The sequence below is a fragment of the Hoplias malabaricus genome, chromosome 6 (assembly GCF_029633855.1).
Source record: "Hoplias malabaricus isolate fHopMal1 chromosome 6, fHopMal1.hap1, whole genome shotgun sequence".
NCBI lineage: Eukaryota > Metazoa > Chordata > Actinopteri > Characiformes > Erythrinidae > Hoplias > Hoplias malabaricus.
The window spans coordinates 41,812,536-41,832,823 of NC_089805.1; positions in this window are offsets into that span (position 1 = coordinate 41,812,536).

The window sequence follows — 20,288 nt, forward strand, 5'->3', positions numbered from 1 at the left end:
CTCAGCGTCCATGCAGAACTACCCTTATCGACACTTCCAATATGTTTAGACCCCGTTTTAATTACAGAACTCAGCTGCTTTACAGTGCTGTACATAGCTTTTATAGCCTAATCTCCATGGAAGAGTAGAAAATGCACGTCATATAACTCAGTACGCTTAGTATTCTGGGCTATATAATATATATAGTGTCCACCTTGTAGACATAAAGTCAGGGACAACAGCTCATCTGTTGCTGCACACATTGTGTTGGTTGTTCTGTGTAGTCCTTCATCCGTGGACAAATATACACACATACATCCATACACACGCATGGCAAACACATTTATCTAGAGATCACATAAGTGCTTCAGACAGAACGTGTATCCTAGCTAGTACAAATAGGTTAGGGTCCAAATACCCTCTGAGCTCAGACACTTGTCAGAACATGGGCCAGTGCTGATACCTAGAAAGGACACAGGTCGCTGTTGGCTGGGTGTTTTTGGTTGGTGGACTATTCTCAGTCCAGCAGTGACACTGAGACGTTTAAAAACTCCTGCAGCACTGCTGTGTCTGATCCACTCGTTCCAGCACAACACACACTAACACATTACCCCAACATCAGTGTCACTGCAGCGCTGAGGATGACCCACCTGCTCTGTGGGGGTGCTGACCATTGAAAAACAGGGTGAAATAAGGACAATTAAGTATGCAGAGCAATAAATGGTATACAGTCTGTAATCGCAGAACTACAAATTACCTCTGTGTGGTCAGTGGAGCTGATAAAATGGACAAGGTAAGTGTTCGCAATCCAGTTATTATTCAGTGTATAAAAATCCCTATATCTTTAGGCTATGGAGCAGTGGCCCAATGTAATCAGTAATCAGGCTCCATCCAAACATTTGGCATGGGCTAGGTTTTGTTATCCATATCTAATCATTCATCATCAGCTGACCTTACTGATGTTCTTGTGGTTGAATGCAATAAAATCCTCACAGCAGTGTCCTAAGATCAAGTGTAAAGCTTGTAACTGAAGGAAAAAACAACAACCCACTAACCCCTTGATTACTGTTACCAGAGTTAATTAAAGAAATGAATAAAAAAACACTTCTGACACAGATGTCAGGTTAATAAAGAGAATAGGCCTCAAGTTTCATTTGTAAAAATAAGGCTTTCCAAACAAACGTGAAATCTGAGTTACCCCGAGTCTAGGCACGACTGACCATCCCAGAAAATCCACACCACCTTGCTTTTCCATGTCTATCCCAAATACACCAAAGCTATTGATATTTTTTTTCCAAACAACATGATTATCATAGGCTGCTAAATATTCATTACCTGTTAAGTCGTTATCAATAATGTTTACATTACTTTCAAGCCAGTTTTTACCAAATAAAAAAACGCAGGCCTCAGTAAGGCTTGGCCTTGAGCTGCTCTCTTACAGCTGCCACTGTCTGTTAGCGAGGCAAAGTTGATAATAAAAGTTAAAAACTATCAGGGTCTTAAGCCTCTGCCTTTGATCCAGCAGGTGCTTTGATAATAAGACTCAGGTTTTGTAAGAGCCTTTGTTCACATATAAAGCATATGTGTGATGTATGATACACACTTGTTTTTTCCAAGTGTCAGCTCGGGGTCTTACCAGCCTTTATTAATAAAGGGATATTCTTTTAATTTGTGCATTCCCTTATTTAATAATTAAGTCAATGTTTTAGCCATTTAGCTCGGTCAGGTGATCCTCAGATTGTTATCCTATTAAAACAAGTCTTTATAGAGGCTATGTGGTGAAATGAAAACCGGCCTGGATAGTGGAACTTAATTCTTTGGATTGTGTTACATGCAGACGATTAGAACAGGCTCAGAACAGAAGGTTTGGACTCATGAGAGCAACATTTCCTTGGACAGCACAGAGAGAGAGAGTTTACTGAAGGCTAGAGTATCCTACTCCTATGCCTAGTACATGTCCTCCCTTCACAAGAGTGCTGTGAACATTGTGTCAGCAGCTGCAGTCAGACATTACCCAGACTGCCCCTGAAATAAGAAAGTAATCTTAGCTATTCCCAAAGCATTGCTGAAAGTGACCATCTGCAAAAACTCATCCTTAGACACACACCCCTGTACTAGATCAGAGAAGACGTGCTTAACATTTAAACTTTGATTCTTTCACTTAGCACTGCTTGTTAGCTAATGTGGCTAATGAATAATGGAAGCCCATGAAACCACATCACACACATCATGAGCTGCACTTAATTTGTTATACCATTTCAGACAGTTTTGTGGATTCTGTGGATACTGTAATTTTTAAACATTATGAAAACATGTTGTTTTTTCTGATGAACTCAAATGTTAGCGGATAGCTAACATTAATACTAGGGAACCACTTGGTTTACTGCAGTAATAATAATCCTGCTTTTTTGGATGACGTATAGCAGGCCTCAGCCACAGACACTTCAATACCAGACCATTACAAAAAAGGCTAAGCTAGCTGTCTGGATTGTTTGACATAATGGTTGCATATTGTATATGTGTGATGAATGCTGGGTGACTGATCAATGAACAGTGATGAATAAAATCATGAGCAGTTTGTATGATGCTGATGGGTGAGATATAAACATCCATTTCCTGTTCCATTGGCTGCATTCAAATTCAGAAGAAATGCTAACTACACAAAAGTAAACATAGACAGAAAGTTCTATAAAATGAAACAACTCAAGTTACAAATGAGTTTCTGTTGTATTTCAAACACTGAATGAAAGCTACAGTCCCTTTGTTACTTAAACATACAGTTCCACCTTTAAAAATGTGGAGCTTCTGAATGAACACAAACACTCGGGGAGGTTGTTTGGGTCTAAGAACAGCAGTTCCCCAGAACCATCTATTTCTCATGAGTCTCATTACTAAAACGTGACTTTTGGGCATTAACACGTTCTTCTGGTTAGGGTCTGTGTCTCTGCAGTGTCCTGACTGACCTGTTTACACAGCAAGCCTCTGGACACACAGCCACAGTCCAGCACCTGTCCTCTAACTCCAGGTGACAACCCACTTCCATGGCATTAGGCACGGCAGGGGGGCGGCGCCTGTTCAGAGGCCAGAAACAAGCAGGAGACGCCAGGACGAATCTGCGCTGCCCACTGTCCACTGCCCACACTCTGCCAGGTCAGAGCACACTTCTCCTGATCCTCCACCACAGAGCTGACAAACTCCCCCCTGCAGCTGGCTGCACCGGTGGGGGAGCGCGTGTGTGTGCATGCGTGTGTATGGATGTATGTGTGTGCATGCTGTGGTCTTCTGCTGGCATATGACTTCTCAGACTGGGCGTAATCATCTGATGGACGATTACATTAGACACAGCGGGTCAGCTTTTCTCAGCTACGAAACTGAGGAAGATGATGTTATTGGATTTAGATCCAGAGCTGAGAGTGGTTTTAACAGGTCGTTTCACTTTTACTACACAGTCATGTGTGAAAGTGTAAACAGTCGTGGTCATGTGACATGTGATGGTTTGTTGAGTGAAAATATGTTCTCTACAAGGAACAAAGGGGCCATCATTTTTACACTGGCCACATTTTATATTTCTTTTCCCCATTATTTTGTGCAGATGTGTGTTTTATAAAAGCCTGGTTGGAGATTCTGAAATTTCTAACATGTCACATCTGACAAAAAAAATCACTCCCTGTTCATTCATTCATTATCTGTAATCTTTATCCAGTTCAGGGTCACGGTGGGTCCAGAGCCTACCTGGAATCATTGGGCGCAAGGCGGGAACACACCCTGGAGGGGGCGCCAGTCCTTCACAGGGCAACACAGACACACACATTCACTCACACCTACGGACACTTTTGAGTCGCCAATCCACCTACCAATGTGTGTTTTTGGACTGTGGGAGGAAACCGGAGCACCCGGAGGAAACCCACGCAGACACAGAGAGAACACACCACACTCCTCACAGACAGTCACCCGGAGGAAACCCACGCAGACACAGGGAGAACACACCACACTCCTCACAGACAGTCACCCGGAGGAAACCCACGCAGACACAGGGAGAACACACCAACTCCTCACAGACAGTCACCCGGAGGAAACCCACGCAGACACAGAGAGAACACACCACACTCCTCACAGACAGTCACCTGAAGGAAACCCACGCAGACACAGGGAGAACATACACCACTCCCCACAGACAGTCACCCAGAGCGGGAATCAAACCCACAACCTCCAGGCCCCTGGAGCTGTGTGACTGCAACACTACCTGATTCACCACCGTGCCACCACTCCCTATTCATATAACAACCACTTCCTATCTGCTCTTTGTGCCTTAAAATTAAGCCCTGAAACACGTCTTATAGCTTAATTTAAAATGGGAAGGGCTAATCCACTCTAAACGGAATAAGTGGAAGTATGTTAATGTGTTGGAGTTTGTGAAGTCACAAAAATCCTAAATTGAAACTGCTCTATTTTGCAGCTCAGACTGAAGACAGAGGGGTGAATGAAACATTATGGAATAGGAACAATATTTACACATACAGCAAACTCTAAGGAGTAGAAAGGAACATGTGGTTTTCCAAGCTCTGGGCCCTTTAAGTACAGCCTATTACAATTGATACCACTGTGACATTCTCTCCTCTTCAAATCAACCCAATAGGAAGAAAAGCTTTGAAGATATGCAGTGAGCTAATAGATTTCTTCACGGGGCTCTGGGGAGGAACCTCTTGGTGCTGTCGCTGGGGGGTTAGAGAATTGAAAAGAAAAATGAAATAATCAGAGTCCAGCCAAATATATTCAGACGTATCTCCACTGTGGGAAAACATCGCTAGTTTCCTGTTTAACTGCTCAGACGCTCAATTAATCTCTGTACTAAGTTGGTTTAGTTGACACCGATTTGCAAAGAGACAGTTGAGGTTACTGCAGAGGTTACTGTTTTTCTCGGATTTCCTGTGTGGAGGACTTTGCTGTGTCATTTATATTCGTAGATCTGCCAGAGATCTTATCTTCACAGTTCACCTGAGCTGCCTCAGAGGATGAAAATCACAAAGTCAGTACAAACTGCAAGAAAGGCAGGTTAAGGAAACCACGCTCAGATAAAGAAAAGAAAAAGTCTGTTATTCTCATATGTACATTATTATATAAGGCATGTGTCACTGCCACACAGCTCCTGGGTCCTGGAGTCCTAGGGTTCCTCACACTGGGTCACTGTGTCTGTGAGGAGTGTGGCGTGTTCTCTCTGTGTCTGTGAGGGTTCCCCCCAGATGCTCCATAAAGTGAGGACAACATAGCACTTTTAGGATAACACAATTTACTAAACAGGCAGCTGCAAACAGGGGCACTCTGTGGCCTGTAGTCTGTTGCTCTGCATACATTGTTTGCCCCCTTTAATCCTGATAGTCAGTGGTCAGGAGCCTCACAGGAGCCCCACAGGGTGATTTAGGTGAAAAACCAGACTGATCAACTGGCTGTAGGTTTTGTAGTGGCAGGATTACAGCACGGCGTGTCCAGTGATTAGACACAGAGAGCATCAGTCATTCTCATGAGGACGAGGTGAACAGCTGCAGCATCTGGTTTGGTATTTTTGCTCCTGGGCTCCCCCTACAGTGGCAGAGTGTAATTACATTTTACAACACCGTCCTGAAATCAAGTGGGAGGAGTTGGTGATTTCCTGAACACCTCCTAAAGTTACACAGTGCAGTTTCTGTAGTGCTGAGCTCAGAGTAACAACAACAGAGGCTCTGTTCTTTCTGTTACAGGTCTTGTGTAAAAAATGTACATAAATGAAGTTATTTTGGAACAACTAATTTGTACTTAATCACTTCTAATGTGTAACTTTAATGATAAATGACACATGATTTTTTTTGTAGCTGTAATTGAAGTTGCTTTAACAACGCAACACAACACAAAATTTGATGTTGGTGCAGGCTTTAGGCCTGTAGTGGGCACCGGGCTAATGGGAGGGGTACAATCACCTATTAGTCTTGTTAACTACAGTAGGTTTTTAGCCTCATTGGTAGAGAGAGAGAGAGAGAGAGAGAAAGCAAGAGAGAGAGTGGCAGTGAAATAGTTCAGTATTCTGTGGTGTGTTTAGCCGTGGCTGATGCATGAGGCTAGAAGGAGGGCGTGACAGTAAGTGATTTGAGTGTGTGCTGCAGAGGGACCTCCAGGGGACAGCAGTGACACACACACACACACACACACACACACACGCCGACCATGTAATAACATACTAATCACCCTGAGCCCTTCTGTCTTAAATGAGGCTGATTCTGTCATAAGGTAATATTTATCAGAGTAAAACACACCCTCAGCTCAGAGAGCGAAGCAGCACCCTGCTGTAAACGAGGCCAGCGCCACCCCCCCGCGTTCACACACTCGCTGGAATTCTGATTTCCGCTCCTCGCAGCCCCTCTACTCTTATGATGGATTGCTCTCCATTTAAATAGGATTTCAATGGCATGCGAGGTTCAAACGATTTCTCGCTTAATCTGCTGTGTGTCATAAACACTTTGTGAAATGTCCACAGCTGGATTCACCTCCAGTCTGAGGTTAAATATCTAATACCATTCAATACAATGGAGTTTAATTAATGCAGCTCTTTATGTATGCAGACTGCCTCGTAACAGAGTGCTCAGAAATGTGCTACCAGTCCCTTAATGAGTGGCTGAATGCATGAACAGGTAAATTAATGGATGGATGGCTGAAGGCATGGATAAATATTCTGATAAAAATGTGTGGGTGGATGAATGGACAAACTGAGGAATGGATGGATGGGAGGACTAGTGAACTAAAGCCTTGATGACAGTGAATGGATGAATGAATTGTGGATATCTAGATGAATGGATAGTAAAAGGACAAGCAGATTAATGGATGATGTATGAATGGAAGAAGGGCGGCACGTTGGCGCAGCAGGTAGTGTCGCAGTCACACAGCTCCAGGGGCCTGGAGGTTGTGGGTTCGTTTCCCGCTCCGGGTGACAGTCTGTGAGGAGTGTGGTGTGTTCTCCCTGTGTCTGCGTGGGTTTCCTCCGGGTGACTGTCTGTGAGGAGTTGGTGTGTTCTCCCCGTGTCCACGTGGGTTTGCTCCGGTTTCCTCCCACAGTCCAAAAACACACGTTGCAGGTGGATTGGCGACTCGAAAGTGTCCGTAGGTGTGAGTGTGTGAGTGAATGTGTGTGTGTCTGTGTTGCCCTGTGAAGGACTGGTGCCCCCTCCAGGGTGTATTCCCGCCTTGCGCCCGATGATTCCAGGTAGGCTCTGGACCCCCCGCGACCCTAAATTGGATAAGCGGTTACAGATAATGGATGGATGGATGGATGAATGGAAGAATAATGAAGGAGTGGATGAACTGTTGGATGAATGGGTGAGTGTATAACTTGATGAAGTAATGGAAGGATGTATGGCTGAATGAATGGATTAGTAAATAAACAGAAGGGTGGTTAATGACTGGGTGGACGAGTGGGTGAATGAATGAATGGGCCCAAGATGGACGGAAGAATGGATAAATGTATGGGTTTGTGAATAAATGGATATATGACGAATAATTGAATGAACAGGTGGATGAATGAGTGAATAAATGCGTGGAACAATGGATTCAATATGTATGTTGGTGGTTGAATGAATGAATGAATGAATGAGTGCAAGATGGATGGATAGATGAATAAATATATGGATTTGTGATTAATGGATGGATGACGAATGACTGAATGAACAGGTGGATGAATAAGTGAATGGAAGAGTCAATAGATGATTGGGTCCTTGAATAAATGAAGGAGTGAAATGGGGAGGATAGATGAATTAATGAATTAGTTAATAAATGGATTCATGAATAAATGAACGGATAGGTGTGTGAATGAATGAATGGATGGAATGGGAAGATGTATGATGAATGGATAAATAGGTAATGAAGTGGTGGGTGGGTGGGTGGGTGAATGCATGGATTAGTGAACAGAAGGGTGTAAATGGACGGGCGGGTGAATGATTGAATAAATGTGTGGATGAATGGATGAATCAATAGGTAGGTGGGTGGTTGAATGAATGAATGAAAGAATGCATGCAAAATGGATGGATAGATGAATAAATATATGGATTTGTGAATAATGGATGGACGAAGAATGAGTGAATGAACAGGTGGATGAATAAGTGAATTGATGTGTGGGTGAATGGATGAGTCAGTAGATGACTGGGTGGTTGAATAAATGGAGGAGTGAAATGGGGAGGATAGATGAATTAATGAATTAGTTAATAAATGGATTCATGAATAAATGAATGGATAGGTGTGTGAATGAATGAATGGATGGATGGGAGGATGTATGATGAATGGATAAATAGGTAATGAAGTGGTGGGTGGGTGGGTGAATGCATGGATTAGTGAACAGAAGGCGGGTGAATGATTGAATGAATGTGTGGATGAATGGATGAATCAATAGGTAAGTGGGTGGTTGCATGGATGGAGGAGTGACAAAAATGGACACATGGATGAAGTAATGAACAGATGTGTGTGTAAATAAATGGCTTACTCAATAAATGGATGGATTGATGGATGAATAGACAGGTGGGTGAGTGAATGAACAGATGTGTGGATGAATGGATGAACGGATGGATGGATAGACAATTCCCAGGCCCAGGAGCAGCAGTGAGGCGAGGGGCTGGGGACGGATCATTAGTTCTGGAGGCAGATTCAGCCTTATTCAGGGCGAGGGACGAAGACGGGAGTCTCCACTCGCCCTGAGCCCGTCCTCCCCACAGCCTTTGATGTTATTTCTGGTGCCGAGTGTGAGGAGATATCCTGCTTTAATCTGATCTCAGTGCATTTTTTATGAAGCCATGTGTATCCTGTAGAGTCGTGTTTACTTGGGTCTATTCCAGGAATTAATTAAAGCACACGAAGCTGCAGCGGTAAACAGAGAGTAACAGCACAATGTCCCTGTCTCTGCCTCTTCTTCCTCCCGGAATGACAGGCCGAGGCGGGCCGTGAAAGGCGGGATTTCTCATGCTTAATAAAGCTTATATTTCTGGAGGCCTGGATTTGTTGTTTCCCTTTCTGAGAGGATTATCAGCTGGGATTTCAGTTAATAGGAGTGGATTGGGCCTGTATGAGCTGCGTGAGTCAAAGCGAGGGCTGATGATGAGGAATTAAGACAGACGACATGTGACTAGGTGAAAACAGGAGATGCAGGATGGAAGGAACGATGAGGGGAAATGAAAGGAAGCGAACCTGCCGTCTGTACAGTCTCACAGCAGTAACTTTCAGCAAACAAGCCCCAGACAATCAAACACACAGCGCTCCTCTGCCGTTAAAATAGGTACAGCACAGTACACTCTGTATGTACAGTAACAGCAGCATAAACATCCCATCCTGCTGAGCCCATCCTATTGTTTCACATGCTTCACAGTCCAGGTCTATTCTCAGTATATTTACAGTGCTGTGGTAAGGTCTGAGACCACCCATACGTTGGGGCCTCAATTATTAGAGGGACTCATAACAACTGTGTCAAGATCCAACCTTGTCCCAAACAGATAAACAGCATTTAAAGCTTTCGTCTTTGGTGGAGAGGAGAAAATCAGGCTCCAGACTCACTCTCTCAGATATCAGAGCCCATCCTTTCGCTGTGAGGACAGCTCAACAATATGGGTCTGAAAGGACGTGGAGCTGGAAGGCATTAATGACAAAGAAATAGACAAAAAGGTCAAATTAAAAGAACACTTGGTATGGTTTGGGTTTGCTCTGGGGGAGGGGTGGGCAGTGTTGATAGATGTCTGCCCTTCTACGAAGCTACATAGTGCAGTTTCTGCAGTGCTGAGCTCAGAGTAGCAATGGCCGATGCTCTGTTCTCTTTGTTGCAGGTCAGTGAAAAGCATAACAATGATTTTGAAGCTGTGATCTTAAGATAAACATTTTACATCTCTGTGAGAAGAAAATAAACACAACCAGTTACTAGCAATGAATTTGAAGGTGTGGCAGCAGAGTTATTTGATGAATCGAAGTCTCCTGTGGTAAAGACACTGACCCTCATTCATCAAAGTGTCAAATCTGTTTATGCACTCAACTCTCACTGACCTCTCTGACCTCTTCATTGATAAGATCTTTGATGGATTTCTACAGTGAAAGCTTGTCTGGTATGAGTGTGTGAATATTTGAGAGTAACAAATTCAACAAAAACACTAATACTCTGTGCACACAGTAATCCAGTCTAAAACATTTTTACATGTGCACTGATTCTTTCAGTGTGATACAATACTGTTTTAAAGGTTTGATTTGGGCTAAAATGCTGGTTATAGCGGCACGGTGGTGCAGCAGGGAGTGTCGCAGTCACACAGCTCCTGGGGCCTGGAGGTTGTGGGTTCGATTCCTGCTCCAGGTGACTGTCTGTGAGGAGTGTGGTGTGTTCTCCCTGTGTCTGTGTGGGTTTCCTCCGGGTGACTGTCTGTGAGGAGTTGGTGTGTTCTCCCTGTGTCTGTGTGGGTTTCCTCCGGGTGACTGTCTGTGAGGAGTTGGTGTGTTCTCCCTGTGTCTGTGACGAGTGTGGTATGTTCTCCCTGTGTCTGCATGGGTTTCCTCTGGGTGACTGTCTGTGAGGAGTGTGGTGTGTTCTCCCTGTGTCTGCGTGGGTTTCCTCCGGGTGACTGTCCGTGAGGAGTGTGGTGTGTTCTCCCTGTGTCTGCGTGGGTTTCCTCCGGGTGACTGTCTGTGAGGAGTGTGGTGTGTTCTCCCTGTGTCTGTGTGGATTTCCTCCTGGTGACTGTCTGTGAGGAGTGTGGTGTGTTCTCCCAGCGTCTGCGTGGGTTTTTTTTCCTCCAGGTGACTGTCTGTGGGGAGTGTGGTGTGTTCTCCCTGTGTCTGTGTGGGTTTCCTCCGGGTGACTGTCCGTGAGGAGTTGGTGTGTTCTCCCTGTGTCCACGTGGGTTTCCTCCGGGTGACTGTCCGTGAGGAGTGTGGTGTGTTCTCCCCGTGTCTGCGTGGGTTTCCTCCGGGTGCTCCGGTTTCCTCCCACAGTCCAAAAACACACGTTGGTAGTCAAAAGTGCCTGTAGGTGTGAGTGGGTGAGTTAATGTGTGTGTTGCCCTGTGAAGGACTGGCGCTCCCTCCAGGGTGTATTCCTGCCTTGTACCCAATGATTCCAGGTAGGCTCTGGACCCACCGCGACTCTGAACTGGATAAGCGCTTACAGATAATGAATGAATGAATGAATGAATGCTGGTTATAACATATACAGCTGCCTACCCAGGGAGTAGGGAGCAAAGCAGCTCACTGTCCCCTAGTGTTACAGGACAAAAAAAAAACACACTCGCAGACACCCTGCACTGGGTCTAACGTTAATGTATGATCCAAGTTAACCCTTTGTGTGCTATCTTGTTGATCTAGGTCTATACACTTCAGCAGTCTCACTGACCTTAACCCAGCTGTGTAATCATATCTCTGTATAAGTAATCATATCTCAGTAGGGCAGACAGAGTAATCCGCTTTAGCTTATCATCACTGTCCCCTCAGTGGCCTACAACAATGGCCTGACTAACAGAACGCCGTTAAAAACAATTACCCAGCCATAAAGAGTGCAGATAAACTTTGCGTCTGATGCACGTCCACTGCGTTGTACCTGAGCAGCACTGGGAACAGTTTGTCCAGTGTGATGGCTCTAGAAACGATACAGTGACTCATAAGTCTTTTTATTCTTCCAAATCCTTCTCCAAATTCTCTCTCACCTCTCTCTCACTCACTCTCTCTCTCTCTCTTTCTCCAAGTCTCACACAGGTTCCCTCTTTTGCTTTTTTCTCCCTTTTTCTATTGCTCTCTCTCTCTCCATCTTTCCTCCTTTTTCTTTTTCTCTCTAAGTCTCACACAAAGGTTCTCTCTTTTGCCTTTTTTCTCTATTTTTCTATTGCTCTCTCTCTCTCTCTCTCTCTCTCACACACACACATTTTCTTTCTCTCTCACACTCACATGGAGGTAATGGAATGGAAAAATTGGAGGCAGATTTCAAAGCCACCCACTGACAGCTCATCGCTCAGCGTTTTGCAGACGAGTGTGTGGAGGAGAAGCAGCACGACAGTGACCTGAATGACGGAGCAGGACTTTTTTCAGGGTCCAAACCCACTGTCCTGTTCAAAAGACGGTAAAGGGACATTTCAGTCTCAGAAAAAGAACACATGACCACTGTTCTGTCTGTTGTAAACACTCCTACTCACCTCCTACAGTGAAGCTCATGAGAGTCTTAAGAGAGATCTTTAAGGACTAGGAAAGCTCACTTCGGATGATGTGTCTTGAAGGTGGGTGGAGCTTTTGAAAACCGACAAGCACAGGCTTGAAGGTGGGCAGTGGGTGTCGTTGTCGTTGTTGTTGTTGTTGTTGTTTAAATACTGTTTATTCCTTCATGCAGAAAGGCATCACACTCCATGGTGGAGTGTACATTGTTTTAATGTAGTATTTAATTATTTTCAGCTAGAAATTGCTTGCTGCAGTTGCTTGATTAGTTCTGGATCATAACCCCAACTCCATCTCATCTCCGACTGTATGAGGCTCCATCAGTTCAGAGAACGCAGTTCCTCAGCACAGTGCTAGGTGTTTAATATTTGTGTTTGCTGTTTACATTAGCACAGCTTGGCAAATCACATGATCACAGCCTCCAGCTTGCTCCGCCCCTTTTCACAGCTCTGAAGTCTGATGGGAAAAGGACACAGGTCCTCCAGCAGGTACTGGATAAGTCTGGCTTGTGAGTACTAACTCAACTGTGTCATAGTGTATGCGTGAGTAATAAAATTACCTTCTTCATTTCAGCAGAAAAATAATTCTGGACACCATTACAAAAAATACTCTGCTGGATGCTAAACTGAATCAAACGTGTCTAGACACAAACTGGGCTAATAGAGCTTCTTTAAATCCCGTAAATCCTATGTTGCTATAGGTCTGGACATTATCCCACCTCACTCTGGTGTTGTTGTGGGCTGAATAACCCACATAACCCTATTAAACGGTGGTCATAATCCTAAATAAATACCTGAACAATAACAAACCCAGTTCTCAGCCTTGACTTGAACCCTTTCCATAACATATTTATTACAAAGACCATAATCCACGCATTGAAACAGCTCCCCCTGGTGAGAGAGTGGGCGACGTCGTGTATATTCAGTGCTGTGGTGTGGTGGGTGCTCTGTACTGGGGCGGGTGACTCAGTGGCAGATTTGAGAGTCCAGTGTGTTCTGGGATTGAACTCCAATCAAGAGCTTTCGTTAATCTGCACCTGAGCTTCTGAAATGGGACACCGGTGCTGTACCTCTGAGAAGTTAAACGAAGGAGGCCAATTACTGGATAAAAAATGAATGAGCAATGTCATAACGGAGGGTATATTTTCACGAGAATAATCCTGCTCTTCAATTATAGCCTCAGGTTGGAAAGCTTTTATTTTTTTTTTGGTCAGGTAGTACTATAATGTGTTTACATTTTAAAGGTCTCTCTCTATTCAGAGAAATCAGAGCCTGGAAATAACTGCTTGCCTTTGTTATGAAGAAGGCTGTAGGGTGGACAGAAATTCATATAAGGACTGGATGCTTTATCTCACCTTCACTCAACGACTCTCAGAGACACAGGGACACTGCTGCTATTCACAGCTGTAGGACTGGATAGCATTGTAGTGTCTGGGAATGTGCAATATGTATCAACTTGTTTAAAGTCCTCATGCTTTAGGAGCCTGTGAACTGTCTCTGCTGCCTGTGTTTTGAATCCACAATCCACTCTGCTTCATCCAACCATAACTGATCAAATTTAAAAACCTCACCCCCCTGCTGCTGCTCACCGGAGTCCGTCAGAGCGCCAGTGAACATTATATACACACGCTCCTGTTCAAGTGCAACCTGATTTTAAGCTTTTCTCTTCATTGATTTGAGTGACTGTATCAGGCAGTTTTTGAAACAATGCTAGACTTTGTAAATTTCAAGCCACGAGTGATCTACTGTGTGTTTTTGTGTCTCCATGGTTTTAATGCAATGTGGTAATTTGTGGAAAATACTGTGGCGCACTGAAGAACTGAACAATGCTCAGAGTCACTGAGTGCTCCCACATGTTGTTGGCACTGGTGTGTTTAAAAAGATGGTTTAAAAATATTTGAATGCTGTGAGAAGCAGTGCGACGCGACCCGGGTGTGTGGCAGCCTTTAGCCCATTGGTCACACTTTGCAAAGGCTGTGATCTGCCATTGATTTAGATATACTTCAGAGCATGTTCTGTTTTGTGATTCAGATCTGAAGAAGACCACGTAGAAACCAGATTTCATAAGAGCTTTTATTTAATTACTAAATAAAGATTTTATATTTTCCACCTACCAACGTGTGTTTTTTTTGACTGTGGTAGGAAATCGGAGCACCCGGAGGAAACCCACGCAGACACAGGGAGAACACACCACACTCCTCACAAACAGTCACCCGGAGCGGGAATCGAACCCACAACCTCCAGGTCCCTGTAGCTGTGTGACTGCACTACTACCTGCTGCACCACCGTGCCATATTGCTAAAGTTGAGTGGGTTATTCAGTCAGACATTTGATTAAATGAGAAACTTCTCTCTAAATGTAACCGTTCTTGCTGCTACTACTGTTTTACCATGTCTTGGTTAAATGACAGGAATGTAGGCTTGGAAGAAAAGGGTGCAAATGAGCTTTTTTACCAAATGAGCAGTGTATGCAGTGGGTCTATTTAGAAAAACAAGAAGAAAGAATTGCATCTGAGTGTTACAAGTGGTAATTGTGGGGGGAGACGTGTTGTTAGGAGGTGTCTGGTGGATGAATGTGGTGCAGAGTCTGGCATCAAATTCGTCAGCTTTAACTGCGTTATCACAACATGACAAAGCAGACAGAAAGCCTGGCGTCCTTATGACAGGGTGTCATTTCACTCTGAAACACTCAGGACAGATGCGGCTGTGAGTCTCTGAAGCTGCTGATTGCGACAGTTGGTGGAACCGCGGGGAGCCCTCTTAATTAGCTTGTTAATGAGCAGGTTTTGCAGGAGCAAAATTACAGCTGTTCAGCACAAAGAAAACCATCCACTGAATCCTGCCATGCGCCTGGACCATGTGAGTTGGAGCGGGCAGGAATCCATAAGAAAAGGCCCAGTGAACACCCACACCCTGCTGCCTCCACTTTTCTATGACTTTGATCAGTGTGGGTGCTGCTGATACTCCCATATAATAATGAACAATTAGCATATTAGCATTAATGATTGAGGCAGGGGGGGTTCTCTGTGGTGAACAAGGACACAAACTGTCCTAATGAGCCTCACTGTCAAACCTTACAAAGGAGGTCAAACACCGAGAGGAAAGAGAGAGAGAGAGATAAGTGAGGGGAAAGTGAGATAGTAGAACAAGCAAACATGCTAGCGACTAGCGAACAAAGCAGAGTTCAGACCCAACAAAGGGAGAATCTACACTAGGCAAAAGTTAAACTCCACTGAAGCAGACACCACTGTATTAACCCTGTGAACTTCAACAAATGCAGAAACCTCTAGCTTAGCTCCCTTGAAAGTTAATCAGATTTAACAGTGATCCCATTAGCCTGCTAGCAACAGAAGACTCAACACAGCAGTGTAGGCCCCAGTCCACCTTTCCACTTCATCATCTCCACAGGAGTGCTCTCCAAAGCATGAAAACACAGAGTAAACTATATCCATACCTATTTTAAATCATTTTATAGCTTTATTTATTTATGCGGGTGGTTTTGGTGTATTCTTTTCCAACAAATTCCCTTCCTTTTTATGTTTTGCACTAAAATTTAATGGCCTGCTAATCGGATTCAGCTTTTTTTTTGCCCCCTGACCCCAGCTCAGAGGGGCTTTTACTGTGAAAGGAATGCTGGAACACATCCTAGTAAAATTATGAGATTAACTGTGATGAAAAAAATTGTTCCTGGCGAGGAAGACATGGCTGTAGCAAGAAAGATTTAACACAGTGGATTTCACAGAAGACCACAAACACAGTGCAAACATGGGGTAATAAACCAACTCAGTCTGAGTACTTTTTGTCCATTGTCTGACATTGATCCGGTTCAGTCTTTGTGTTCTAAATCACCTCTTTTGTCAATTTTAAAGTGTTTAATGCTTGTTGGTTTTCTAATAAACACCAACCATTTTAGTGTTGCCCTGTGAAGGACTGGCGTCCCCTCCAGGGTGTATTCCCGCCTTGCGCCCGATGATTCCAGGTAGGCTCTGGACCCCCCGCGACCCTAAAATTGGATAAGCGGTTACAGATAATGGATGGATTTTAGAAAAACCTGGATAATAACGCTAGCCCCATAGATCCGTTGGAAACCCTAGAAGCACGTCTCTGCCAAGGGAGTTCATCTGAGGTAAGAGGAAAACTGTAGTAAATTGAATCTTTTTTACCAGGCCATCTTTTAGAATATGACTGGCTTGTCTCCAATCCCAAAAAGCCCTGGATCTTAAATGAAATGAAATGAAATCAAAGTTTATTTATCACATATGAATATATACACAGAACTATAGTGAAATGCTTTTAATTACCCCCTCACATTAAAACAAAGGAAGTCTGATTGTGACACGACTGAGACACGCTCTTCACTGTAGGAACTGAACTGGGGTTCACATCTCGGGCACGTTAGTAACACAGAAAACTGATCGTAGCTGTCGATAATGTTCATTAAACTGCTCTGTTCTGTTCTCAATGCACTGTGCACTCTTTAGGCAATTAAAATTACAACACAGGGCAAAAATGTCATACAAGTATCTCTGGACTCCACCAGAGAGCCCATAATAGTCATTAGTGGCCAACATTCCTGAGGTCAAACGAAACATTCCTGTCCACTTCAGTCCTCCTTCCTGGACAAACTGTGTGTGTGTCATACATCTGAGCATTAGTGTGTGTGTGTGTGTGTGTGTGTGTGTGTGTGTGTGAGAGAGAGAGAGAGAGAGAGAGACTCGTGTTTGATTAAGCATGCTTGGCTTTATGTATGAGAAGCTAATAGTAATCGGTTCAGTAACAGAGCCGAGTGGAGATGATATGATTTGTTAAAGGTAGTATATGTTAGTTGAGGCTCATGGCTCCCGACTGTCTCCATGATTTAGTAAAGTACAGCAGACATTCCAGTACACACACACACACACACACACACACACATATATACATCATCATCATCATTTTCTTCTCCGCTTCTCCATTTCAGGGTCGCGGACATATATACATACACATGCTAACACTCAAATATATGACATACAGGAATGAGGACTAAAGTGGACAGGAATATTCATTTTGTGGAGACTTAACATGACATTTTCTATAAGTACAACTACCTTAACCTTAAACCCTGACCATAACCCTAACCCTAACTCTAAACCTAAACCTAAGCCTACAAATGGCTTTCACCTTAAAATGTCATGATTTCCATTGTGGTGGAACATAAACTAAAAGTCTGTAAACCACAGTGTGATATATTCCTGGTACACACACACACACACACACACACACACACACACACACACACACACACACACATACAAATACAGAGCTGATTTATGTTTTTTAAACTAATGCTTAGATTTAAAACAGGGATGTCTATCTTTTTCACTTTTTTCTCTTTATTATAAAATCTCAGTATAGTTTTGATGACTTCTGAATTACAGTCTATTTATTTGCTGAGTAAAGGTTTCAGGGAGAGATTTATTATTTGACACAGAAGCTTTAAAAGCCCTTGGCTCAAAAAATAAAACAGTTCCCTATTAAACAAATTTGTAAGAGATACACGGAGGGATTAAGTGAGGTAGAAGATGAAACAGGAGCTCTGTGTGCTTGTGTGTGTGTGTGGCCTGAGAGAGAGGGCCAGAGAAAGAAGAGCAGGAGGAAGGGTAAGAGCGTGAGAGTTAGTTATGTATCTTCTTTAAGTATAACCACATCACCAGGTTCTGTAAACAGAGGGGATTATTGAAGGACATTTGGTCAAATTTTGGTAAAATGATTAATTAATTTAAAAAAGGTAAACATTAAACACACTAATACGGATAGCATTAGCTTAAAGTCTAATTTACAGAACTTTGACTTTACCCCACATATTGTCAATCAGCCAGGACATGTTTGGTGTCCAAAATATGCTTCAAGCTCATTCATTCATTCATTCATTCATTGTGTGTAAGCGCTTATCCAGTTCAGGCTCGCAAGGTGGGAATACACCCTGGAGGGGGCGCCAGTCCTTCACAGGGTAACACACACACTCACATCTATGGACACTTTTGAGTCACCAATTCACCTACCATCATGTGTTTTTTATTTGGACTGTGGGAGGAAACCGGAGCACCCAGAGGAAACCCACATAGACACAGGGAGAACACACCACACTCCTCACAGACAGTCACCCAGAGGAAACCCACGCAGACACAGGGAGAACACACCACACTCCTCACAGACAGTCACCCAGAGGAAACCCACATAGACACAGGGAGAACACACCACACTCCTCACAGACAGTCACCCGGAGGAAACCCACGCAGACACAGGGAGAACACACCACACTCCTCACAGACAGTCACCCAGAGGAAACCCACATAGACACAGGGAGAACACACCACACTCCTCACAGACAGTCACCCGGAGGAAACCCACATAGACACAGGGAGAACACACCACACTCCTCACAGACAGTCACCCGAAGGAAACCCACGCAGACACAGGGAGAACACACCACACTCCTCACAGACAGTCACCCGGAGGAAACCCACGCAGACACAGTGAGAACACACCACACTTCTCACAGACAGTCACCCGGAGCAGGAATCTAACCCACAACCTCCAGGTCCTTGAAGCTGTGTGACTGCGACACTGCCTGCTGCGCCACCGTGCCACCATGCTTTGAGCTAAACACCAGAATTCATCTTTCTTTTTCTCAGCACAAAACTATCAAAACTTCTCTCAACACACACACTGCACCCACACTCACTCTGTTGGTTTCTTTGAATTGTGGGGACATTACATACACTTTCATTAATTTCATGAAGACTAACATTAACACATTTTCACATTAAAATGGAATGATTTCCCACAAGCTAGTCTTTACAACTAAAGTGAAGTCACCACAGCTTGAATATGTAAACAGGTCTTGGTCATCATATTATAACACACATGCACACACACACACACACACACACACACACACACACAAACACACACACACACACTCTACCTGCAGGCTCTCCATTCCCAGCCCCTGTGAGGGCCCTGTCAGATGCTCCAGAGGTTTCACTGCAGGTCTCCCAGGTCTCCGCTGTGCTGAGGAAGGTCATGGATGTCCAAAGGGAGGGTGAGTGTGAGGCCAGTGTGGACAACATTACATCATCATCATCTAAACTTCAATAATTAAAGGTCAGCTGAAGATACACCACAAATAAAACAAGTGCAATGAAATCTTGAACCCTATGAAATGAAATCTTGAAAAATGAACCCTATGGCAGAAAAATATTAAACCTATTATAGAAATGGCAATGTAATATGCATATTTAGTCACACTTTAAAATTGTATTTCTTTATTATTTTTTTAACTGATTTAAAGTCACTGATGGTTCCACTAGTTAGCTATAGGTCTCCTCCAAACCTAGCTACCAAGCTGGGAAGGTATGGGCTCAGAAAGGGTCTGCTCAAGTTCAAGTTCAAGTTCAAGAAGTTTATTGTCATTTCAGCAGTATATAGTGTTTACAGTACACAGTGAAACGAAATAGCGTTCCTCCAGGACCAAGGTGCTACATAAGACAATACACAACATTAAAGTGCGACTAGTGTAAAGCTAGTGCAACATGAAACAGTGCACACGCATTAAAGTGCAAAGGACATAGAACACAAATACAATACACAACATTAAAGTGCAACTAGTACAATCTAGTGCAACATAAACCAGTGCATACACATTAAAGTGCAGAAGATATGGCTAAGAAAAATACAAAACAATGTCCCTACAGTACAATACAATACAATGTAATACAAGACAAGGCAAAAACCATAAGTACGGAGGGGATGAGGGAGAGAGACACTGCAATTTAAAGTGTATTTGTGCTGTAAACGGTAACTGGATGTAAACATGATGTAAACCGGATATGTGAAAACATTTACAGTCCAACAGACCAGTGTTTGTGTGAAGTGTGTGTGTGTGCTTCTTTCAGTCCAGTCTTAGTCTCTAGGTGTTCAGGAGTCTGATAGCATGTGGGAAGAAGCTGTTACGGAGTCTGGATGTGAGGGCTCGAATGCTTCGATACCTTTTTCCAGACGGCAGTAGGTTGAAGAGTGTGTGTGAAGGGTGTGTGTGATCTCCCACAATGCTGAGTGCTTTGCGAGTGCAGCGAGTGGTGTAGATGTC